Consider the following 27,716-nt stretch of genomic DNA (forward strand, 5'->3'; position numbering starts at 1 on the left):
GATCACTTCCTTTCTGGATGGAGCCATGAGCACAGAATGATAAGCTTGAGAAAGGAAAAGATTCTTTATAGGAAAAGCTCAAGTTTATTACCAGGAGGCACGGGGGAAACGATGACTGGGCAGATTGGGCATCTTTTAGAACGTCCTGGTGTGTGGAGGCATGGGTGGCCTGAGCCACCTGCTCCTTGACCTATTCTGGTCTACTGGGTTTCAGAGGTTCTCTGGCCAGCAACACCTGAGTGCCACTGGATTCCAGTTCTCCTTGATATTGACTGGATGGTTCTCTTTGGAAATTATAGGGCAGCCAACACTCATTCCTTTCATTGTACTCTGATGTGGGTCAAAGGCTTTATGGATAAAACCAGCCTCCTCTTTCTCTCCAATTTCTGTGTATCTGAAGGAACGGTGGTGCCCCTCAGGACTTCTAGGTGGACAGTGCCCCAATCCAAACTTGATCCTAATTTTGCCAGGTGTACAGGCTCTCTGGACAGCAAGGTCTGGCTTGAGCTTGTCTCTAGTTACCCTGTACCTACATGGATTATCATTCCTCTTGGTTTAGGTAACAGCTTAATGCCCATTTCTTTTTTTCACTTTCTTTGGATGTTGTTCACAGGCTCTCTGGGCATCAACTCCTGAGTGCAGTTTGTCTCCACTTCCCCTGTATGTAAATGGACTGTTCTGCTCCTCTGGGCTGGCATGGCCACAGCTCATCCTGCTTGCTGCTCTGCTATGGTATGTGTCATACAGACCCTCAGAGGTGTGGTTTGAGGTACCCAGCTTGGATCTCAGTGATTCCACTTTGCTGAACTCTTTTATCTTTGATTGGTCCCCTTCAGTGTTCTCTAAGATCTGGAATAGAATATTTACAAGGCATGTAATTTCACCTAGCATATGGTAGATGGATTCTTTTATTGTTACAACCTTCTGTGTCTGCTCAGTAGCTGGTAGGGAGCTAGAATTCTTTAGAATATCCTGCTGTCCCTTGCATTTTGTGCTAAGGTTTCCACAATGAAAAGAATTACTTAGGTTGTTCTTCCAAGAGTACTTATAAGTAGCCTCTCCCTTTTCTGGTGTAAAAATCTTGGCTGTATCCTTGAGCTCGGTGGAGCTCGGGATGGAATGTCTTACTCTTACATGCCTTTCTCCCTGACTTATGCCTGTAGATCTTAGGGTTCTCTGCCTCTGTTCATGAAGGTGAAACCCGTTGAGATCCAACACTTATATTTGATCCTTTGGAACACTGATGTCCTTAGTTTCCACCCTTTCCTGTCTCTTCATGAAGACATCACATAAGTCCTGGGAAATCGTGGTGTTTTGGCAACTAGCCTGGAAGCTGGGCAGAGAGTCCTGTCAGGGCAGGCTGACCTTGGCAGGGTGGACTCTACTGGGGCCAACTGGATGGTGATTCACAGGTAAAGCTCTTGACTGCACTTTTTTTCAAAATATTCTGACTTGAGTCCTGCGAGTGTTGTGTGGTGGGTATTTGTAGATGGGCTGGGAATCTGTTGGCCCCTAAAGACCCAAAGACCCTGAGACAGATATTGATGTCCTGGCACTTGTGACTCACACTGGATCCCAGACTTACTCTCCATGCACAAGGTGGCTCTTCTTTCACCTCCACTGTAGTTTGTTTGGCATCTGATTGTCTGACTCTTTCTACAGGGCCTTCCATTGTCATACACTGGGGGTGATTTCCTGAGTCCACCTCCTGGAAGCTCTCCTGTGTTGCATGTTTGGCCATTTTGGGATTGGTACTTGGCTTCAGAGTGCCTTTTCTGATGCCTCAGATAGTCCTGACATGTTGGGGATTTGCTGCCAGGAAGTACGAGGCAGATCTCTGAACACTCAGGTATCTCGGCAATGGATCTGGATGGGACTTTGTGGCCCCATGGCTGGAAGCAGGTGGAGGGGTTCTTTGGGTCTCCTGAGCCTCTGCAGTTGAGTGTATAAACTCACCTCTCTCTACCCTCACAGCAGATCCAGTTTTCATCCTTGTCCTCCTGGATCCTGTGATGCAAATTTTCCAGGACCCTGGCAACCTTGGAATCACAGATGGGTGAGGAGGGATCCACAACCTGGGGGAGGTTTTACGGCTGGAATTCCAGGTGGAGTCATATCCCTTGCCACAAGCATCTGCAGATTGGGTCTCCCGTGTTTCACTGGAAGCTCTGTGATGTGTGATGCTGGATTCCTTTATGTCTTTGCCTCAAGCAGGCAATAGTGCTCACCTGGTTTCATGTAGGGCCACTATTCTGTCCTCAGTGCAGGTTTCCTGGGTCTCAGCTCCTTCCCAGGGCTGCTGCTTGCAGTGCCAGGCACCTTTTGTGCCCCAACACCAAGGTCCTTCTTGATGGTGTTATGCACATCAAACTTTGCTATGTCCTTCTTTAAGGGAAGCCCTGTAGGAACAGACCCCTTCCATTTGCTGGATTTGTAGGGTTTGGCTTTGAAGATGGAGGGCTGGGCAGTCTGGGAGGGTTGAGGCCTGTTCTTGCAATAATGAACATTGTTTTCTATGAAATGTCCCTGAACCTGGGTTGGTTTCGTGAAGTGGAGGAATCTGAATATGGTTCCTTGTTGTTCTTCCATATTTGTTGCATATTGGTTATTCTCTGGCTCCTTGTAGTGCTGAATGCTCCAGTCATGCTCAGGTTGGATGGTGGCTGCCCTGATACCTTTAGAATATATGATGCCCAGGGAAAGTTCTCAGTGGGCTTGCTAATAGCTTTGGTGATTTTGCTCATCATAAGCTTTGGTGTCCTTTGAATACATTCCATGTTTCCCAGGCAGGCTTTCAGCTGATAGGCGTGCCTGTATCCCTTTCTCACTGGTAGCACATGACACTACATAGGCCCTACTTTTCAAACAAGGAGGTGTTTGTTTTGGAGTAGATCTTGGGAGGATTTTGTTTTCTTGGACTTGTTTCTCACCTACCAACTTTTGTGTCACAAGTTGATGAGGTACTGGCTGATCCTGGGAATGCTGTGGAAGTCCTTTAGCCTACGATGGAGCTTCGTCAGTGTCACTGTCATCACTAAACCTCACAGATTTACATCTTCCCAAGGAAGGGCTTCTGAGCTCATGGGCAGTAGCCACAGCTGATTCAGAGTTAATAGAGAATGTACCCCAGAAAAATCGACAAACATTGTTTTGTGAAAGATCCTCCAGGACCTTGAGATAAGAGGACAGCTGTGAGAGAAGAGGAGGATCCATTTTCTGTCTGAGGTTCGAAAAGGGTTGTGGTGTGAAGTCCAGGTAACGTTGCTTGTTGGGACTGCCAAAGACAGGAGGCAAAAGCATCAGCCCCAATAAGAGGATTAAGAGGCCCATCTTTCAGTGTAAATATGGCACCTCCATCGCCTATATATCCTATGCCCCTTAGTCTCACATCCAACAAAGATGCCTTTGAATCCCACCCTGTATAGCATATTCAGAATGAAGATGCCCAGACCCTGAGCCCACATCTGGTATGAAAATTCCATAGGACAAAGATTCTTACATTTCCATAGGTTGTGATAGAGTCTTGGTCTCTTCCTCCTCTTTTCCTCCATCCGTACAACCTGGAGATAATTAAGCAGGATCAGGATGAGGAATGAGAACACAAAGCAGTGAGGCATCCTCTTGTGACTCCCCATCTAGGACTCTAGTGCTCAAGCACCATGACACAAGGACAGAGAACTGAACCTGAGCAAGGGGAATGGAGGGGCCTTATCTCTCCATGTACACTTTTCTTGCCCCTACCTCAACCTTTATAATTCCACTTACAACATTGTAATAGCCACAGGATCTGAAAGAGGAATGCATTTTGAGAGGTTGAAGCTACCTGCTGTCAGATGAACCTGGGTCCCCCCATCCAGGGTCACAGCATCACCCTAGTGCCTTGAACAACACTCCCATGTGTAGCACCCATCCCAGGCCAACCACAGCTCCTTTCTATCCCAAAACCTGGGGGTTCCATGATTTTCCTTCCCAAAAGCTGCCACATCTTTCTTGCATACCTTGTCCTCTTCACTAAAGGCTAGGCCAGAGGGAATTTCTCTCCTCAGGAAAGCAGAAGCCTACCTTTTCCAGTAGCAGTTTTCTTACTCGTATTCTTCTGCCACCTCTTCACATCCTGCCAGTTAGGAACAACACACATGAGCTGGAGACCTTTCTTCCTTCTTCTGGTAGACAAGCTTCCTGCTCTCTTTGGTCCTCAAATACATGAAATCTGCATTTTCTAGGAAGTGTCCTCTCATCCATTCTTGACTCACTCATACTCTGCATAAACACATTTCCTTGTCACCTTGTTGGAAAAACAGAAGAAGGCACTGTCTATGCCACAGTTACCACAGAAGTCCACAGTTAGTGTTCATCCCACAAGCACCTACCCAAGGCTGAGCTCTGCAGCTGTGTCTGGGATGTCAGGTGATACCTGCTTTCTCAGAGCTGAGGAGACTGAAGCCCTGACCTGAGGCCCTTGGTCTCATCACCTGCTTCACATCAGCTCAGAACAATCAAAGAAGCGCCTGAACAGAGGACTGATGATCTCCTCTGAGCTTCTCCTGTGCCCCCCCCAACTCTGAAATGCAGTCTGTTCATGGAGCCTCACTCATCCTTAGTGGCCTCTCTGTCACCATGTACAGGTGGTCTGTGAGCTTCCTGAAGACACCTCAGGACCACTCTCCCTCTGCCCTGCCTGTCAATCCCATCAGACTCTTTCTAGAGATTTCCTCTTAATGTCTGTAGCTAAACATAAGCTACTTTCTTTGTCTTTCTTCCAATCTTCTCCACCCTTTTCCTTCCACCCATTCTATCCCCTAACAGTTGATAGTAAGGGGGAGAAAACCATAGAGGGGAAATGGATAGTCATTATTAGAATACTTTCTGCTGATTGTGGGGCGGGGTTGAGTTCCTTGGGGATATTTCATCTTCACTGTCAATATATCCTATTTCTATTTCATCTGTCTTCTGTCCACATAACTGCTGATCAAAGTACAAACACAAGCAAGCAATAAAAACCAACATCAAAGACAACCCACCATGTCTCCCAGGAACTAGCATTTATGTAGTCTCTGAAACATCCCCAGAATCACTAAAGCTAACAGAACAGAGAAACTATCATCTGCTAGCAAAATCGTGCCCTGTCTTGACCATCAGGCAAGTCATACTCAGCTGCTGTGGATATTTTGAAGCAGCCCCATATCTCATATCTGAGACTAAAATAAAAGATTATATTCTGTTACTGTTTTTTTAAGTGTCCCTAAACCAGCTTTCCTAGAAAATGTGAAAACAACAGCCATGAACAACAGACTGCTGCTCCAGTGTGTGTGAACTAAGGTTCTCCTCACCTGTGGTTTGTCCCATTCATTCTCAGATGCTGGTGACACTGGGTACTCCTTCAGGAAGGGGATAAGTAGGAAAAAGAGCCCAACTCCACACATAAAGCCAATGGTCATGTCCATTGCTATGTCCATGGAGCTGGGGCTCATCCATGAATCAATAATGCTATTCATCAGAGAGAGAAAATTCTCCCATCTTCTGAATCACAATGCGGCTCTCAGGCTACTGAGTCCTTGAGTGCAGTGTGAGATGTGTCAGGAGGGCTCAGGGCACATCACACAGGTGTGGCCTCCTCATCACAAAGGGCTGCTGGCAGTAGAGAGGCTGCAACAGCCCCTCCCCAGCCTCCAGGAGATGGTCACCTCCTGTGTCCTTTTCCTGCTTCCTTTTTCCCAAATCTTGCTGCTGAGTCAGGCATAAATAGACCTCTGGCCATGTTTTGTTCCTTATCCCTGAGTATCAGTGCTCCTCTGTGTAGGCATTTGTTTTGTCCAGCCTACTTTAACAAGGGTTAAATTCCCTCTAGCCCACAAGCCACCAGATGAAGTGGGAAAGAAAGGTTGTAAGGATATGGGGGAAGCAGACCTGTATAGAAATAGTTCTACTGGGCAATTACAAACTTTGTTGGTCTCAGTCCAGTTCCCTAGCAAATACCAAACAGGAATCAGTTCCTGCCGACCAGTCCACTGGGCAGACACCACACACAAGAGTCAGCGAGGGCAGTTGAATACAGACGAATCTGTGAAACTGCCAATGAGGTCTGAGTTCAAGGAAGCAGAAAAATCCTCAGGAATCTCACTAGAAGTTCTTTGGTGAGTTTCTCTGTAAGAGGACTCCATGGGTGAAGCTCAGCAATTGCAATGTAAACCAATACAAGCTTTACACCTGCAATGAGTAGCAAAATGGAGCTAGGCAAACCAAACCTCAAGCTTCCACTGTCTGTGTGATCATATTAATGATCCATCTAAACGTTATTCATCATTTCATTCATATGTTTCCTATAGGAAACATTCTTTCACCTGTGTCTGCTTCAGCCAAACATTCTTTCAGGTGTATTTCAGGTGTCAACCAGAAAGTTACATTGTATGTTTGCCTCCTAGAAGATACCTAATTGAGTCGATCAGGTTTTTAGTTTTTGACAAAGTAAGCTTCTCGATGGAACTTGAGTTGTTTCTGTGGTATTGTCACTGTCAGGTTGTCTTCTGTCTGCCAAACCCAGTCTGTTCATTCTGTGATCACAGATTGTCTCAAATCATACACAAAACTTCCTTTTGTCACTTATTTATTTAGATTTGTTTTTATTTAATATAAACAAAACTAATATACTTTCTTGTCTTCAGGTACAGAACTGTAAGAAAAATGAAATTCATTTTCTAACCATAAGAATTCATGTGGCTAATTAAGAACTAAACCGCCAATGATAGTTTGAATAGTTTGAATGCTTAGTAGTGTTTGGATACTTTCCTTGGAAGGATGTAGACTGCATCCTTTGAGTCCATGCTCAGAAATAGTACACCTGGGCCTATGGTAGTTCTATTTCCAGGAAACTCTGTACCAATTTCCACCATGCTGTTTAAACACCAGTTTACATACCCAATAGCAGCTTCTGACACGTCCCTTCCCTCATCTTTGCTAGAATTTCTCATTTGTTTTGATCTGAGCCATTGTCATTAAGTAAAATGGTATCTCAGTATTGCTATAATCTTAACTACCTGAAGGCAAAGAATATTGAAGTATTTGCTGTTGAGAATTCTCCATTATACTCTGCACCTTATTATTTTGTTGGGTTATTTTGGGTGTTTCTATCTAATTTCTTGTATTCTTTATATATTCTGAACCTTAATTAACCTGAAAAGCTGAGAATGTTGAAGTATCGGTATTATAATTATCATCCTCTGTGATGACCTTTTAAAAACTATCCTTCAGTCAATTTATTGATTGGTTGAATTTTGATATTTAGTAATCACCATTGTTTATACATTCTAGACGTTAAGACCCCACAGAGAATTTCACTAGAGGGATGTACTCTGATCCTCTAGGCCTGAGAAGCAAGCATCTTTTTCTGCACAGGGCCTTTTAATTTCATGTAAATTCATTTTCAATTCATGGGCTCTTTTCTGTGCTATTCAAGTTCCTTTTTTCCCATTAAAATTTTATTCCCTTCACATACTGATTGTAGTCCCTTCTTCCAGTCCCACCCTCACAAATCGCTCCACCCATTACTCCCTTTCCTTCTCATCAGAGAGACCCCCCCCCCCTTGGGTACCAACCAGCCTCAACAATCAACTGGAAGCAGTGCATCCTGTGCCACTGAAGCTCACCCAGGCAGTCCAGCTGAGGGAAGGGAATCCTAAAGCTGGCAACAGAATCAGAGACAACTCCTGCTCAAACTTTCAGGGACCCACATGAATTCTAAGCTGCACACCCTCTACAGATGTGTAGGGGGGCCAATTGCCAACCTTTGCAAGCTCTTTGGTTGGTGATTAAGTGTCTGTTAGCCCCCATGTGCCCCAGTTATTTGACAATGCAGATCGTCTGGTGGTGGCTTTGACCCTTCTGGTTCCCTCAACCCTTACCCCAACCCTTCCACAAGACTCCCCAAGCCCTGTTCAATGTTGGGCTTTGTGTGTCTGCATCAAGTTCCATCAGCTACTCCTCAAACCCTCTCCCACCCAGGTCTTTCCTTCCATACCTCTGACATCTTTTGGATTGCTTCTTCTGAATGTGATTCAATCATCCTCTCTTGGGCACTCCATGTTCTGTAGTGTCTCTCTGTTGATTGTAGACACAATAAAGAAAACCCAAAGTGAGGCAACACTGGAAATAGAAACCCTAGGAAAGAAATCTGGAACCATAGATGCGAGCAACAGCAACAGAATACAAGCGATGGAAGAGAGAATCTCAGGTGCATAAGATTCCATAGAGAATATCGGCACAACAATCAAAGAAAATACAAAACGCCAAAAGATTCTAACTCAAAACATCCAGGAAATCCAAGACACAATGAGAAGACCAAACCTACGGATAATAGGAGAAGATGAGAATGAAGATTTTCAACTCAAAGGACCGGCAAATATCTTCAACAATATTATAGAAGAAAACTTCCCAAACCTAAAGAAAGAGATGCCCATGAACATACAAGAAGCGTACAGAACTCCAAATAGACTGGACCAGAAAAGAAATTCCTCCTGAAACATAATAATCAGAACAACAAATGCCCTAAATAAAGATAGAATATTAAAAGCAGTAGGGAAAAGGTCAAGTAACATATAAAGGCAAGCCTATCAGAATTACACCAGATTTTTCACCAGAGACTATGAAAGCCAGAAGAGCCTGAACAGATGTTATACAGACACTAAGAGAACACAAATGCCAGCCCAGGGTACTATACCCAGCCAAAACTCTCAATTACCATAGATGGAGAAACCAAAGTATTCCACGACAAAACCAAACTCACACATTATCTTTCCACGAATCCAGCCCTTCAAAGGATAATAACAGAAAAAAAAAACCAATACAAGGAAAGAAACCACGTCTTAGAAAAAGAAAGAAGGTAATCCTTCAACAAACCTAAAAGAAGACAACCACAAGAACAGAAAGCCAATTTTAGCAACAAAAATAATAGGAATCAACAATTACTTTTCCTTAATATCTCTTAATATCAATGGACTCAACTCCCCAATAAAAAGACATAGACTAACAGACTGGCTACACAAACAGGGCCCAACATTTTGCTGCTTACAGGAAACTCATCTCAGAGTAAAAGATAGACACTACCTCAGAATGAGAGGCTGGAAAACAAATTTCCAATCAAATGGTATGAAGAAACAAGCTGGAGTAGCCATTCTAATATCTAATAAAATCGATTTCCAACCCAAAGTCATCAAAAAAGACAAGGAGGGGCACTTCATACTCATCAAAGGTAAAATCCTCCAAGAGGAACTCTCAATTTTGAATATCTATGTTCCAAATACAAGGGCAGCCACATTCATTAAAGAAACTTTAGTAAAGCTCAAAGCACACATTGCACCTCACACAATAATAGTAGGAGACTTCAACGCACCACTTTCACCAATGGACAGATCATGGTAACAGAAACTAAACAGGTACACAGTGAAACTAACAGCAGTTATGAAACAAATGGATCTAACAGATATCTACAGAACATTTTATCCAAAAACAAAAGGATATACCTTCTTCTCAGTACCTAATGGTACCGTCTCCAAAACTGAACACATAATTGGTCACAAATCAAGCCTCAACAGATACAAAAATATTGAAATTGTCCCATGCATCCTATCAGATCACCATGGACTAAGGCTGATCTTCAACAACAAAATAAATAATAGAACGTGGAAACTGAACAACACTCTCCTCAATGATACCTTGTTCAAGGAAGGAATAAAGAAAGAAATTAAGGACTTTTTGGAGTTTAATGAAAATGAAGCCACAACATACCCAAACTTATGGGACACAATGAAAGCATTTCTAAGAGGAAAACTCATAGCTCTGAGTGCCTCCATAAAGAAACTAGAGAGAGCACACATTAGCAGCTGGACAACACACCTAAAACCTCTAGAACAAAAGGAAGCAAATTCACCCAAGAGGAGTAGACGGCAGGAAATAATCAAACTCAGGGGTGAAATCAACCAAGTGGAAACAAGAAGAACCATTCAAAGAATCAACCAAAGGAGGAGCTGGTTCTTTGAGAAAATCAACAAGATAGATAAACTCTTAGCCAGACTCACTAGAGGGCACAGGGAAAGCATACTAATTAACAATATAAAATGAAAATGGAGACATAACAACAGATCCTGAAGAAATCCAAAACACTATCAGATCCTTCTACAAAGGCTATACTCAACAAAACTGGAGAACCTGGATGAAATGGACAAGTTTCTAGACAGATACCAGGTACCAATGTTAAATCAAGATCAGGTTAATGATCTAAAGAGTCCTATATCCCCTAAAGAAATAGAAGCAGTCATTAATAGTCTCCCAACCAAAAAAAGCCCAGGACCAGATGGGTTTAGTGCAGAGTACTATCAGACCTTCCAAGAAGATCTAATCCCGGTTCTTCACAAAGTATTCCACAAAATAGAGACAGAAGGTACTCTACCCAACTCATTCTATGAAGCCACAATTACTCTGATACCTAAACCACAAAAAGACCCAACAAAGATAGAGAACTTCAGACCAATTTCCCTTATGAATATCGATGCAAAAATACTTAATAAAGTTCTCGCTAACCGAATCCAAGAACACATCAAAACAATCATCCATCCTGACCAAGTAGGTTTCGTCCCAGGGATGCAGGGATGGTTCAATATACGGAAATCCATCAATGTAATCCAGTATATAAACAAACTCAAAGACAAAAACCACATGATCATCTCGTTAGATGCGGAGAAAGCATTTGACAAAATCCAGCACCCATTCATGATAAAAGTCTTGGAAAGATCAGGAATTCAAGGCCCATACCTAAACATGATAAAAGCAATCTACAGCAAACCAGTAGCCAACATCAAATAAATGGTGAGAAGCTGGAAGCAAAATCAGGGAGTAGACAAGGCTGTCCACTCTCTCCCTACCTATTCAACACTGTACTTGGAAGTCCTAGCCAGAGTAATTAGACAACAAAAGGAGATCAAGAGGATACAAATTGGAAAGGAAGAAGTCAAAATATCACTTTTTCAGATGATATGATAGTATATATAAGTGACCCTAAAAATTCCACCAGAGAACTCCTAAACCTGATAAACAGCTTCGGTGAAGTAGCTGGATATAAAATTAACTCAAACAAGTCAGTGGCCTTTCTCTACACAAAGACTAAACAGGCTGAGAAAGAAATTAGGGAAACAACACCCTTCTCAATAGTCACAAAGAAAATAAAATACCTTGGCTTGACTCTTACTAAGGAAGTGAAAGATCTGTATGATAAGAACTTCAAGACTATGAAGAAAGAAATTAAAGAAGATCTCAGAAGATAGAAAGATCTTCCATGCTCATGGATTGACAGGATCAATATGGTAAAAATGGCTATCTTGTCAAAAGCAATCTACAGAGTCAATGCAATCCCCATCAAAATCCCAACTCAATTCTTCAACGAATTAGAAAGGGCAATTGGCAGATTCATTTGGAATAACAAAAAACCTAGGATAGTAAAAACTCTTCTCAAGGACAAAAGAACCTCTGATGGAATCACCATGCCTGACCTAAAGCTTTACTACAGAGCAATTGTGATAAAAACTGCATGGTACTGGTATAACAACAGACAAGTAGACCAATGGAACAGAATTGAAGACCCAGAGATGAACCCACACACCTATGGTCACTTGATCTTTGACAAGGGAGCTAAAACCATCCAGTGGAAAACAGACAGCATTTTCAACAAATGATGCTAGCACAACTGGCGGTTATCGTGTAGAAGAATGCAAATTGATCAAATCTAAGTGGATTAAGGAACTCCACATAAAACCAGAGACACTGAAACTTATAGAGGAGAAAGTAGGGAAAAGCCTCGAAGATATGGGTATAGGGGAAAAATTCCTGAATAGAACAGCAATGGCTTGTGCTGTAAGATCGAGAATCGATAAATGGAACCTCATAAAGTTGCAAAGCTTCTGCAAGGCAACAGACACCTTCAATAAGACAAAAAGACCACCAACAGATTGTGAAAGGATCTTTACCTATCCTAAATCAGATAGGGGACTAATATCCTTCATATATAAAGAACTCAAGAAGGTGGACTCCAGAAAATCAAATAACCCCATTAAAAAATGGGGCTCAGAGCTGAACAAAGAATTCTCACCTGAGGAATACCAAATGGCAGAGAAGCACCTGAAAAAATGTTCAACATCCTTAATCATCAGGGAAATGCAACTCAAAACAACCCTGAGATTCCACCTCACACCAGTCAGAATGGCTAAGATCAAAAATTCAGGTGACAGCAGATGCTGACGAGGATGTGGAGAAAGAAAAACACTCCTCCATTGTTGGTGGGATTGCAAGCTTGTACAACAACTCTGGAAATCAGTCTGGCGGTTCCTCAGAAAATTGGACATAGTACTACCGGAGGATCCTGCAATACCTCTTCTGGGCATATATCCAGAAGATGATCAAACTGGTAAGAAGGACACATGCTCCACTATGTTCATAGGAGCCTTATTTGTAATAGCCAGAAGCTGGAAAGAACCCAGATGCCCCTCAACAGAGGAATGGATACACAAAATGTGGTACATTTACACAATGGAGTACTACTCAGCTATTAAAAAGAATGAATTTATGAAATTCCTAGGCAAATGGATGGACCTGGAGGGCATCATCCTGAGTGAGGTAACCCAATCTATGGTAAAGAAAGCCTTAATTAAAAATAATTAAAATATTTCAGATTTACACATTGAAGACTTATAAAAAAATCAGGGGTTAGATGCTAAATAATAATTGACCATATAGGGCTGAAGGGTTAGCTCAGGGGTTAAGAGCACTGACCTTAAAGATTTCTTAACCTGCTCTTGGAAATATGCCACTAGTCTGGGTCAACTGCCCCCACTGAATATATCCTTTTGGAATTGTTATAGTTTGATGATTAATATTAATACTGATGTTACTTGTTCTGTTTGTGATTGTTTCACTGGATACAGTTTCTAAGAGATGAAATGTTTGGTTTTTAATGTATAAAATCCCCTGCTAAAGAGCTGCAATGTACGCTCAGATTCAAACTGCCTCTGTGTTTGTTTCTGTTTCTCACCACCTAATCCTTACCCACGTGGCCTTGAGAACCCACATCCCAGGGACCCCCATACACAGCTGGGGTGATCCATGACAGTATGCACTCACTGATAAATGGATATTAGCCCAGAATTCAGAATACCCAAGATACAATCCACAGATCACATGAAGCTCAAGAACAAGGAGGACCAAAGCTCAAGAACAAGGAGGAGCTTCTTTGAAAGGGATCAAAATACCAGTGGGAGGAGATACTGAGACAAAGCATAGAAAAGAACCTGAAGGAAAGGCCATGCAGAGACTGTCCCACCTGGGGATCCATCCCATATACAGTCACCAAACCCAGACACTATCGTGGATTCCAACAAGTGCTTGCTGACAGAAGCCTGATATAGCTGTCTCCTAAGAGGCTCTGCCAGTCCCTGACGAAGAAGTGAATGCTCGCAGCCATCCACTGGACTAAGTACAGGGTCCCCAGTGGAGGAGCTAGAGAAAGGACCAAAAGAGCTGAAGGGGTTTGCAGGCCCATAGGAGAAACAACAATATGAACCAACCAGTACCCCAGGACTCCCAGGGACTAAAACACCAACCAAAGGGTACCCATGGCTCCAGCTACATATGTAGTAGAGGATGGCCTTGTGGGACATCAATGAGAGGAGAGTCCCTTGATCCTGTGACAGCTTGATGCCCCAGTGTACAGGAATGCCAGGACAGAGAAACAAGAGTGGGTGAGTTAGTGAGCCAGGGGTTAGGATAGAGGGGTTTTTGGAGGGGAAATTAAAAAAGGGGATAAAATTTGAAATGTAAATAATGACAATATCTAATAAAAAAATAAAAAAGGAACAAAACAAGTGGACCTAGCAGAATGAACTCACACCTCTCCAGTCACTGTACCCTATTCCTGTGCCTCCCTCAGAGTGGGCACATGAAGGACAGAGGTGTCCTTCTCTTGAAAGCACATTTTACCATGAATTAAGTCTGTTATATAATGTCATATATATTGTTGGGCCCCATTTTGGGCCTGGTTTGGGCCTTGAGGACTAACCTCGAGCCTGGCTGGAGTTTAGAGGCCTGTCTCAGTCACTTCCGTATAGGGATGACTCAGCAAGACCTCTTTGGTGTTGCCTCTGCCCTACCATTGCTGATATAGAGCTATGCCATTGGGCCTGTCAGTCACTCCATACCCTCCATCACGCTTCCCCTGCCTACTACTCATCTTACCCCACCAAAAATCCCCCTATGTTCTGAACTTATATAAGTGAGAGGCTGATGTTCCTGCTTCAACAAGACTCCAGGCTGTGTGTGTTTGTTTTGGGTCATCAACACTCACCATCCTCCTCAGCCAATTAGAGTCCCTGCAGGGCCCCTCTCCTCTTGCCTGGACCTGCCAGCAAGGAGCCAGATAGATATATATATATAGATAGAGACAGAGACAGAGATAGAGAGATAGAGACAGAGACAGATATAAATAGATAGATAACAAAACTATGCACAAGGGTCTAAATATACCCATAGGTGAAAAGTTCATTGGAGGAAAGGGGAACCAGAAAGCACCTGAGGGGTACTGAGGCTGTTCATCAGCATTTTTTGCATCCTGTTTGGACACAAGCTGATGAACCTGGGGTCTAACACTGCACTGCCATTCAATCTTGGCCATCAGTTGAATGAAACTCCTAATTTATGTCCTGTTCTGAGGACCCTGAGCAGGCCCAACTATTTCTGTTTTGGTTCTAATCAGGGGCATTGTTTGTAGCTCCTTGCTGGAACTAGCCTTCTATCTAACACAAGAACAGTGTGTCTTAGCTAAGGAAAGCCTGAATACACAGGCTGGTTTATGTCCTCTAAACACAATCTGTCCACCACAATTATGGAGGATGCATCTGGGGAAAAGGAGGTGGTAGACCTGGGATTATCCCTGCACCATCACATTTCAGCAGAGTAGATGGCTCATCACAGAGAACAGAGCCTTGTGCCAGGAGATGTGCTCAACCATTGGACATGAGGCCCTCTCAGGTTTCAGGGCCAAGCTGATATCCCTGCCAGAGAAGCTTATAGTGGTAATTCTCAACCTGAGGGTCATAACCACTTTGGAGGTTGTAGATCAGATATCCTGCATATCAGATATTTACATGATGATTCATAACAGTACAATATTTACAGGTTGGAGGTAGCAATGAAGTAATTTTATGGTTGAAGTTTCAGCACATCATGAGGAACTATATTAAAATGGTGAAGAGTCAAGAAATTTGGAAATCACTGGCTTATAGAAAGGAGATGAGGCAGGAAGGCCAAAAGGACAAGCAACTATGTAATGCTGTAGTGTTTTGATCAGTGACTGCTGCTTACACTGAGTGAATTGTACATAGATTCCCAACATTACTTGAACATGAAGTCTATAAGAAATCGCTTCAAACTTCAAACAGGTCCATGTGTGCCCTGTGCCCAGGGGCTGACAACAGTCTCAGTGTCCATTGTGGTGTTCTTAGCCATGGTCAGTGGTATTCTTAGCCACCCTATAAGGAAGTTACCATCTGGAATCTGCTAAAAGGTAATGTCTTCTCTTTTGTCTGTCATTTATGTTTTTAGGGTATGTGCTCCATGAACATAAATTGAATATGCCCAGGAGTGTGGTGCATGCTTAGGAGTTTAGTGAACTCCTATACTGAGCATGCTCAGGGCACTAGTGTCTTCCTGCAGGGAGCATGTGCAGGGATAGACCCACACTTCTACCTACATGCACAGGCTCATGGGGTGAAGTGCCCATGCTTTACTTGCTGGAGCAGGATGTGGCTTCCCATGTAGGATGCCAATGCTCTCCTCATACCCTTCAGGTAATAAACCTTTCTCATCTCTTTTCTCTCATCTCTGCTTAGTTTCTTTTTCACTCACTGCCAGGAGGACCCTTGGTGTTTTTCTTGCATTTGGACAATCAGAGTAGCCCACACAGCGGGCATCTGCCATGCTGCTCTCTACCTTTCTTCTGCATCAATGACATGACCTGCTGGGCCTACACAGTTGTGCCTACTTCAAGACAGTGAAAGCCCTTCAGGGATAGAGAGTTAGTGGTGGACTTACTCCTCATATGCACACTAGCAGTGTCCGGGGTAGGGAACAGGAATATGGATGGCCCTTCCTCAAGTTGTCCCGTCCAGGGGACAGGTGCCAAGGTACGTTCACCTCTCAAGGCTCAGCTGAACCACTTTCGCATCCTGTTCAGGAATTTTGTTCCAGCATCTGCTGGAAAAGAGAAGACATGACCGTTCAGCCTAATAAATGTGCAAATGGAGCCAAAGGGGCCTATTTCCCTTGGGTGGCTCACCTGGTGCTGGAGGTCCAGGTTCTAGGACATGTTGCAAACCCAAGTCAGGGGTTGGGATGAGGGAACCGTTCTTGACCAGTATGACCAGGACATCACGGCTGGAGCTCCTGCAAGCTGATGGACCATAGATCAAGTAGCTAAATTCCAGCAACTGGAGGAAGGGCACAGGCACTTGTATCCAGAGTTGCATTGTTGGCTGGTGGGTGATCAGGCATACGTCCCCTTGAAGCTTGAGCCTGGCTCCTTCCTGAACCTCTCAGTACTACTCAGGATACTCCCTGCTCCCATGGTTCAACATCCACAGAGATGGGCCTTTTCTCCTTCATCTCTTGAGAGACACAGGAAACAGACTGTTGAAAAGGTTAAAATACATCACTGATGCAGTCCTGAGTAGCCCTAAGCAGTATCAACAGCATCCTCTATCCCTCTTGTAAACACATTCTGGGCCAGAAAAAAACCATTCCCCATGTGGGCCTGGCCAAAGAGAGGTGGCAAAGGCCTCCTCTACAATCTGAGCATGCTGAGTAATTATGAAGGACTGATCAGTTTGTGACAAGTCCAGCAACTGTGGGTCCCACCACCTGGTCACAGAACTGTTCACCTTTATAGGAAGGTCAGGAGTACACCCAACTCTGCATTCCTTCCTTGCAACTTTAACTCTCTAGGAGATTGTCTAAAACATTTCAGCAGGCTCTACCATCTTCCATGTGTTCAATGTGTCTGACAGCAAGTTTGCTTCACCTTACTGAACAGAAATCACAGCATCAGTATTGAAGGCACAAGAACGTACGTCAACATACTGCACCTTGCCACTGCCCAAAAGTCATGTCTGAAATACACCCTCTTCCAACATGGTTCAGTAGATATGAGGACCAGCAGGGCAAACCTGCCAACAAACACACACACATACACACACACACACACACACACACACACACACACACACACACACATGCTGCTAGCTTATGATATCATGCTGCTGCTGCCCCCCTATACTGCTAGAAACAGACCTATGAAAGAAGGAGGGAAGGCTTGTCAGAAGATGCATAACAACTCCTGAAACACAACAGTAATGTATCAGAGGGTGGAAGTGTGCATCAGGATGCCCAGTGTGCTCTGAGAGCTGGCAGAGGATGTGAGTTAGCTACAGGGATCAAGGGAATCCAATAGGCTCTGATATACTAGCGTACATGGGACAAGCTGGGAAGCTGGGGAAAGGCTGGATACCTAGGAGTTTCTATGGGAAAAGAGCAGGGCAGTGTCCAACATGGCTTGAAAATGTGCAATGTGTGCAGATGGAAATGACTGGGAAAGGGGGAGCATGCCTCCCTAGGTCCTGTCCCTTCACACTTTGTGTATTGGGTAGGTCCAGTAGGACCTGACACTATACACAGCACAGTGGTGGCAGGAGGAGGGGGTCCTGATTCTTCAGACTGCCTTGAGTTTGGTAGTTGAATTCCTAACAAGACCAAATCTTAGCAGTGAACACAGTAGGTTAGGAACAGCAGGGTCTGATTGATTCCTAGCAATGTATGTGAGGTAGGGGGGTCTCACAGGGTATAAGAACTAGTATTGTATGTGGGGTGAGGCACATTGGATTTGCCAGCATAGACCAAAACATAGCAGCATCTTTATGAGTGATGGGGACAGGGAGGGAATGTGTCCAGCAGGGTCGGATAAAAACCTATTACACAATAGTGAGGCTTTGGTTCCATCAGCATCTGTTTTATGACAGTATATATAGGTACTTGTCTAAGTACTTGCCAGCAGCACCTGCACTCTACCAGTTTATGTGGGGTAGGGCCCAGTAGGTCCTGAGTTATGGAAGGTTGTATGCACCTAGGCATATGCAACTGGAGTTGATAGCTTCTAGTGTATATGGTATATCTGTGAGGGAGGTGTCAGCAAGGCCTGCTACCTATAAGTTTATAATTTTTATAATATCCACTCTCCCATGCTGCTGTCCCAAATACAATGATAATTTTAAAGTAAGGTGGGACACACTCATTTAGAACCCATGTAATGTTTAAGATGTCAGGACTCAAAGGACAACACACCAGAGTGCCTACACCACTTACTATACCAGATGACAGAAGCTACTGGACAAACCAACTCCCTGCTGCTATCTGAAAAACACAAGCAAGCTATCAGGCCCTACAGCTTGTCTCCTGATGAAGCACCACATATACTGCCATATTGAGATCTTTCTGGACACTCTCCACCATTCACATGACATACACTGAGGTTTGAAGCCCTTTAGGACATCCCCTCCACTATCACGGACAACTGCTAGGCTCTAGGTCCTGCTGCACTCACCTTTCCCCTTTCCCACAGCCCTAAATACACTGCTTTTATCACTCCATGCTGGGTGCCCACACACACAGTGCTATTTTCAGGCAAGGATGTCCATTCAGTCAAGGATGGACACCTAAATCCACTTTCCCACATAGCATTGAGGTGTCTAGGTCTTCCTAAATACCTCTTCCCTGAGGATATCACTCAGCACACAGTGCTAGCTATCTGACATTATTAGAAATCCCATTGACACTGCCACACAGCTTGGCCTAGTGGACAGCATGCTGGCATTGTACACATATAGACTCTTGAGGGCATGTCCATCAAGACTGATGTCCTAACTTTATCCAGCAGGGCCTATGACATAGTAGATTATAGTCTGTGAAAGGGGTACAGGAGTCTCCATCAAGACCTGATTACTAATGTTGTAGTGGGTGCTGATTGGAGCTGATGTCTAAGAGGGTCCTGACACCGACAATGACATGTGAGCTTCATTAATGTGAGGCTGTCAAGCAGAGCCCATGACATAACAGTGAGTTGATGGTACAGTGGCAGGGAGTATCTTTCAAGGCCTGATGACTATCAGTCAATATGAGGTTTTGTCAGGGATCAGGACTGGATACACAGAACTAATGTGATGCATATGTTGGTGACCTGTTCAGCATGCTTCAATACCCAGCAGTCAGTGTGGTGTTTGGTGGGAAGTCGTGCATGGCCCAATACTTAGGAATGTATTCAAGGCACTGGGGAGGTTGTACAGTAATTCCTGGTGCCTACAAGTACAAGTGCTATTTAACAGTGCATTACACCTGGGGTATATGTCAGGACAGGAGGTGTCCTCCAAGATGTGAATCTAGCAGTATATGTTGGTTAATGGCAGGGGGTGGAATGACAAGCAAGCCCTGATACCTGTCCCTGTATCTCTGGTGGCAATGTGGTTAGAGGAATGCCTAACAGATTCTGGCACCTGGCATTGTATATGAGACAGCAAAATAGCTGCTGTCTAGCCAGGACTGATGTCTAGAAATCTATATGGTGATTGTACTTCAGGTACTTGAAGTAACAATGTAGTATATAGGGTGTTAATGTAAGGCTGTAGGAGATCAAGTCCTGTTGCTCACTCCACCCCATACTACCTGACAAAATAGTGCTATGATCAGATCCAGTAGAGAGTCCCTCTCTGCCACACATAATATGTTGGGAATCTGGTGTCACCACACCACACACTATACCACTATCACCCTTGAACTATTGCCCAGAAGGACCTTTGATGGCCAGGCAAATACATACAATTTCATGTCCCTGTGTGAAGGTGTTCTCATGGCATAGTGAAATGAACACATTACCTGCGTGTGGATGTGCTGAACCTGCTCCTCCTGAAAACTGTCAACCTTCTGTGGCTCAAAACATCTCCCTCTGCTGTACATTCTATCACCATAAAGATGCGTTTTCTGATGTGGAGCAGCTTCATGATGTTTGGATGGTCCAGAAGCTTAATTTGTCAATTTCATTCCTGTTGTCTGTGTCATTTTTCCCACCCCTTTCAGAAGATCCTGACAGCACACCACAACTCTTTGTGGAGGTGGCAGAGCCATGTAAAGCTGCCTTTACTGAGGCTCCTGAGGTGACCCAACAGGGTCACACTTTCAGAGGGCCTGACCTCCAGGTCCAGCTGGATCACTGCCTGCTCTCTTCACTTCCCTGCAAGCCGCTTGACAATTTCCACCCTAATATCAGCTGTCAAACAATGAGATGAAAACCATGGTATTACAAACAAGAGAAGCAGGTTTGGAAGAAGCCTTACTGTTCTCAATTCCCACATAGAAAAGTAAGAGAGAGGTAAGATGGTCCCATAGTGTACTTCTGGATCATAGAAAACTAACAACACAACACTGGAATTTACTGGGACCAGAGGGATTCAGGCACCCAGGAACTCCACCTACCAGTGGCACAGGTTCCTTCCAGTCTGGGCCCGTGCCCTGAGCACCTTGAGCATAAACTCCACCGCCAGTCTCACAACACCCAGAGGAAGCTCCACTCCCAGGCTCTCTAACAACCCCAGGATTGCAGGTTCACAGTTTCACTGGACTGCAGGATCGAAGACTCACTGGATAGCAGGATTGCAGGATTGCAGGATTGCAGGATCGCAAGATAACAGGATCCCAGGATCCCAGAGGCAGTTTGATTCCTAGGAGCTTTGCCCCACCCAGGATCTAACTATCACAGGCTCGCAGAATCACAGGATAGCAGGATCGCATGATCAGAGGATCACAGGATCCCAGAGGCAGCTTGACTCCCAGAAGCTCTGACACATCCAGGATCTCACAATCACAGCATCCCAGAATCACAGGATTTCACAATCACAGGATCCCAGAGATAGCTGAACTCTGAGTAGTTCTGACACAACCAGGATCATAGGAAGGACAGGCTCCAGTGAGACATAGCCAGAGTAGGTAGCACTAGAGATAACCAGATGGAGGGAGGCAATCATAAGAACATAAGCAATAGAAACCAAGGTTACTTGGTAGCATCAGAACCCAATTCTCCCCCAAGAGCAAGCCCTGGATACATCATCACATCAGAAAAGCAAGATTTGAATCTAAAATCACTTTTCACGATAATGATGGAAAACTTTAAGAAGGACATAAATAACTCCCTTGAAGTATAGCAGAACACAGGTAAACAGCTAAAAACCCTTAAAGAGGAAACACAAAAAATCCCTTAAAGTACAGGAAAGCACAATCAAACAGGTGAAGGAAATTAACAAAATCATGCAAGATCTAAAAATGGAAACAGAAACAATAAAGAAATCACAAAGAGAGACAACCCTAGAGTTAGAAAACCTAGGAGACATATCAGGAGTCAGAGATGCAAGCATCACCAACAGGATACAAGAAGAGAGAATCTCAGGTGCAGAAGATACCATAGAAATCATTGACACAACAGTCAAAGAAAATGAAAAATCCAAAAGGATCCTAATCCAAAACATCCAGGAAATCCAGGACACAATAAGAAGACCACACCTAAGGATAATAGGTATAGAGCAGAGCGAAGATTCCCAACTTAAAGGGCCAATAATAACTTCAACAGAATTATAGAAAAAAACTTCCCTAACCTAAAGAAAGAGATGCCCATGGACATACAAGAAGCCTATAGAACTCCAAATAGATTGGACCAGAAAGGAATTCCTCCTGTCACATAATAATCAAAATACCAAATGCAATAAACAAAGAAAGAATGTTAAAAGTAATAAGGGGAAAAGGTCAAGTAACATAGGAAGGTAGACCTATCAGAATTACACCAGACTTCTCACCAGAGACTATGAAAGCTAGAAGATCCTGGGCAGATGTCATACAGACCCTAAGAAATCACAAATTCCAGCCCAGGCTATTATATCCAGCAAAACTGTCAATTATCATAGCTGGAGAAAACAAGATGTTCCATGACAAAACCAAATTTTACACAATATCTTTCCATAAATACGGCCTTACAAAGGATAACAGGTGGAAAACACCAACACAAGGAGGGAAACTCCACCCTAGAAAAAAGCAAGAAAGCAATCTTTCAACAAACTTAAAAGAAGCATAATTCTACCTCTAAATACAAAAATAACAAGAAGTAACCATTACGTTTCCTTAATATCTCTTAACACCAATGGACTCATTTCCCCAATAAAAAGACATAGGATAACAGACTGGATATGTAAACAGAACCCAGCATTTTGCTGCATACAGGAAATCCATCTCAGTTACAAAGATAGACAATACCTCAGAGTAAAATGTTGGAAAACAATTTTCCAAGCAAATAGTTATAAAAAACAAGCTGGAGTAGCCATTCTATTATCGAATAAAATCAACTTTCAACCAAAAGTTATCAAAAAAGATAAGAAAGAACACTTCATACTGGTCAAAGGAAAAATCTACCAAGATGAACTCTCAATTCTTAATATCTATGTTCCAAAAGCAAGGGCACTCACATTCATAAAATAAACTTTACTAAAGCTTAAAACACACATTGTACCACTTACAGTAATAGTGGGAGACTTCAACACCCCACTCTTAGCAATGGACAGATCATGGAAACAAACTAAACAGAGACACAGTGAAGCTAACAAGTTATGAACCAAATGGATCTAACAGATATTTATAGAACATTTCATCCTAAAGCAAAAGGATATACTTTCTTCTCAGCCCTCATGGTACCTTCGCCTAAATTGACCATATAATCACAAAACAGACCTCAATATATACAAGAAGATTGAAATAATCCCATGCACCCTATCAGATTACCACAGACAAAGGCTGGTCTTAAATATCAACAAAAACAATGGAAAACACACATACACATGGAAACTGAACAACACTCAACTCAATGACAACTTGGTCAAGGAAGAAATAAAGAAAAAATAAAGGCTTTTTAGAATTTAATGAAAATGAAGACACCTCATACACAAACTTATGGGACATAATGACAGCAGTGCTAAGAGGAAAACCCATCGCTCTGACTGCCTCCCAGAAGAAACTGGAGAGAGCTTACACTAGCAGCTTGACAGCACACCATAAAGCTCTAGAACAAACAGAAGCAAATACACCCAAGAGGAGGAGATGGCAGAAAATAGTCAAACTCAGGGCTGAAATCAACCAAGAAGAAACAAAAAGAACTGTACAAGAATCAACAAAAACAGGAGCTGGTTCTTTGAAAAAATCAACAAAATAGATAAACAATTAGCCAGACTAACCAGAGGGCACAGAAACAGAATCCTAATTAATAATATCAGAAATGAAAAGGGAGACATAATGAAATATATTTTAAAATAATTATTCTGTTTGTTGAACATTAACAGTTGAAAATATTAACATAATGTTTTATAAACTTCATGGAATTATTATTGACAATATTTGATCACTGTACTTGAAATTAGCATTTTCTTAATGTTTAACTTCAAAGAGTTTTTTCCATTTAAAAGTATTGAAACTATATTTACTGATGAAATAATTTCTCTCCTAGAAACAGTGATAATCTTTTTAAAGCAAACTTATAGTTAGATACTGTACACAGACATATAGTGTGTTTTCAATACCTATGTCAGGTGGTACCACATGAAGGCTTTTGAATATATTTCTTAATGATTCATTTTTAATATTTTATGTTCTTATACTATGCTTAATTCTTAAAGAATATTTTGTATGTTTTGAAACAATTTAGTATTCAACATTAGATATAGGATCCTCAGATATGGGCAGTATTAGATGTTCATTAATGATATTTTTAGGGGAAGGAAGGCTATGAATATAAAAGTTGAACAAAATTTTTGTATTTGATTCTCAAAATACTCAATATTATTAATATGCTTGATGTATAAAATGCATTTAAATAATAAAAAATTTTTAAGAAAAAAAAAAGGAAAAGAGCAACAAACACAACCCCAAACCAGTAGCTGATAAAACAGGCTGAAAGTGAGAGCTGAGACTAACCAAACAGAAAATAATGAACATTGGAAAAAAAATCCTGGTTCTTGGAAAGGAGAGAGTAAACTGAGGAAGCATTCCCAAATCTAAGGATATGAGAAGATACAGAGTAAAACTAGAGACAAATGAATGAGATACAGTAGCAGATACAGCAAGGCTCTAACAACCTTTAGAACAGGGCTGGAGAGATGGCTTGGGCTTTAAGAGCACTGTCTGATCTTTCAGAGGTCCAGAGTTTAATTCCCAGCAACCACATGGTGGCTCACAACCACTTGTAATGGGATCTGATGCCCTCTTCTGGTGTGTCTGAAGACAGCAACAGTGTACTAACTCACAACAAATAAATATATAGATCTTAAAAAGAAAAAAAAAAAAACAGAACCATTAGAACATATCTAAGAATCTTTGAAACAGATATAGGAAACCTATACTGTCACCAATTGTGAAACTGGGAGAAGTGGACAAATTTCAAAATACATATAAAATGCTTGAATAGATCAATAACAAGCAATGAAATTAAAATATTAACAGGAAAAAAATCAACAAAAGTCCAAAGTTTGACATATTCATAAATGAATTCTACCATACTTTTAAAGAACACCAATGTTCCTAAGATAATTCCATGAAATAAAAGGGAGGGAACACTTTCCACTGTGTTCCAGAAGCCAACGTTACCCTGTAACCAAAACCAGACAGAGACCTCGCTGATTCTATGGATAGAGCTGCTTACGACCAGACCAGATGATCCAAGTTTTGTTCCTGGAGCCCACATGGTGGAATGAGAGAACTGGCCTCACAGTTTGTCCTCTGTCCTTCCATGTATGCAGATACACACAAATAATTAAATCTAGAGTAAACCAAATAAGATTACCAATATTTTCATGTAAAAGATGTGACAAACCTTAACAAGAGTCCGTGATGCTTCATGATAAACAACACATTTATAAGCTCATGTTCATGAACATCAGTTCACTCACGAATGGAGGAGCTGGAGAAAGTACCCAAGGAGCTGAAGGGATCCGCAACCCTATGGGTGGAACAACATTATGAACTAACCAGTACCCCGGAGCTCTTGACTCTAGCTGCATATGTATCAAAAGATGGCCTAGTCGGCCATCACTGGAAAGAGAGGCCCATTGGACATGCAAACTTTATATGCCCCAGTACAGGGAAACGCCAGGGCCAAAAAATATGGGAATGGGTGGGTAGGGAAGTGGGGTCGGGAGGGTATGGGGGACTTTTGGGATAGCATTGGAAATGTAATTTGAGGAAAAGATGTAATAAAAAATATATATATAAAGAATTGTTTAGGTTATACTTGTTTTTTGTTTTTGTTTTTGTATTTCCATATCAAATTGAGAATTGCTCTTTCCATGTCTGTGAAGAACTGTCTTGGAATATTGATGGCTATTGCATTGAATCTGTGGATTGTTTTTGGTAGAATGGCCATTTTGACTGTTAATCTTACCAATCCATTAGCATGGAATATCAATCCGTTTTCTGAGGTTTTCTTTGATTTCTTTTTTGAGAGACTTCAAGTTCTTGTCATATAGACATTTCCCCTGTTTGATTAGTGTTACTCCAAGATATTTTATAGTATTTGTGACTATTATAAAGTATGTTGTTTCCCTAATTTCTTTCTCAGTTCTTTTATCATTGGTATAAATGTTAAGTTACTGATTCAAGTTAATTTTATATGCAGCCATTTTGCTGAAGATGTTTCTCAGCTATAGAAGTTCATTGGTAGAATTTTTTGGGTTGCTTATGTATTCTATCTTGTCATCTGCAAATAATGACACCTTGATATTTTCCTTGCCATTTTTTATCCCTTTGATATCTATTTGTTTTCTTATTACTCTAGCTACAACTTCAAGAACTATATTGAATAGATACAAGGAGAGTGGTCAGCCATGTCTCATTCCTGATTTTAGTGGAATTTCTTCAAGTATCTCTCCATTTAATTTGATGTTGGCTGTTGGTTTGCTGTATATTGCTTTTATTATATTTAGGTATGGATCATGCATTCCTGATCTTTCTAGTACTTTTAATATGAAGAGGTATTGTATTTTGTCAAATGCTTTTTCTGCATTGAATTAGATGATCATGTGATTTTTTTCCTTTTGTGTTTGTTTATATAATGGATTACATTCATGGATTTTTGAATATTGAACCAACCTTGCATCTCTAGAATGAAGCCTGTTTGTTTGTGGTGAATGATGGTTTTCATGTGTTCTTGAACTCAGTTTTCTAGAATTATTTGAGTATGTTTGAATCAATATTCATAAGCAAAACTGTTCTCCTTCTTTGTGGGATCTTTGTGTGGTTTGGCTATCATAGTAAATGTGGCTTCATAGAATAAATTAAGTAGCGTTCCTTCTGTGTCTATTTTATGGAAGAGTTGGAGGAGTGTTGGTATGTAGCTCTGCTAGTAAGGTACAGTAAAATTCTCTGCTGAAGCATCTGCGCATTTTAATTTTTTTAGTTAGGAGGTTTTTAATGACTTGTTCTGTTTCTCTAGGGGATATGGGACTGACTAGGTAGTTTACCTGCTTTTGACTTACTGTGTCGTCATTTTCATTGTACTCTAGGAAGTCTTTCATTTCTTTCTTTATTTCTTCCCTACCAAGTTATCATTGAGTAGAGAGTTGTTCACTTTCCATGGCTATGTGGGTTTTCTGTGTTTTTATTGTTAATGAAGCCTAGACTTAGTCTGAGGTGATCTGATAGGATGCATTGGATGATTTCAATCTTCTTGTATCTCTTGAGACTTGTTTTGTGAGGGTTTTTATATGGTCAATTTTGGAGAAGGTGCCATGAGGCACTGAGAAGAAGGTATATTTATTATTGCCTGCTGGCAGTTAGTATATATGAGTTGGCAATGGGGGAGAAGAAGGCTGAGACTTAGAGCTGTAAATTTGGATGACAGTGGGAATTGAAGAGTATCCAGTAGGGTGTGATAGCTAGCATTGTATGTGGGTTGTCACTTGAGGGATTTGTTCAGGAGGACTGACACCTGTAAGTTTAAAATGAAGAGCAACTGTGCTGAGTCCAGCTAGCATGGCGTAAAGAATAAATATTTTTTTGTGTCAGTGTTGCAGGGACCATATTCAAGAGCACCGTATTCCTAGCACATTGTGTGGGGTAGTATCCAGTAAATCAAGGTCACAAAGTATGGAGGATGGACAAAATTTGTGCAGTAGAGCTCAGTGCATAACAGTGTGTATGTGGTGGCAGAGATCAGGGAAAGGTGTCCAGGAGGACATAATTCCTAGCAGTCTTTGTGGAGTGTGTGTGTCTGTGTGTGCATGCATGCACATATGCACTGTTGGCCTGATATCGTCTAATGTGTACCTGGGACTTGTTGGAGGATTATTAGCAGAGGCTGATACCTAAGAGAGAATGTTGGTTAGGGATAAACATGCAACAGGACCTGATACCAAGTAGTATATTTGAGTACACAGCCTCCAGGGAAGGGGTGCCCAGCAAGGCCTGCCAGACACCTGTGGCATTGGCATAAGCACAGGGGAATATCTTGCAAGGTCTGCTTCTTACAATATTGTGGAGTAGGAAGACTACATGCCCTG

General features: G+C 42.2%; 1 pseudogene; it reads right to left on the reverse strand.

Annotated features, from left to right (window-relative positions):
• Positions 1–133: 133 nt before the first annotated feature.
• LOC147000992 (uncharacterized) overlaps positions 134–27,716 on the reverse strand; it is a 36,110-nt pseudogene continuing 8,527 nt past the window's right edge.

This window comes from Mus caroli, unplaced genomic scaffold (genome assembly GCF_978045245.1).
Source record: "Mus caroli unplaced genomic scaffold, Mus_caroli_1 scaffold_15, whole genome shotgun sequence".
Taxonomy (NCBI): domain Eukaryota; kingdom Metazoa; phylum Chordata; class Mammalia; order Rodentia; family Muridae; genus Mus; species Mus caroli.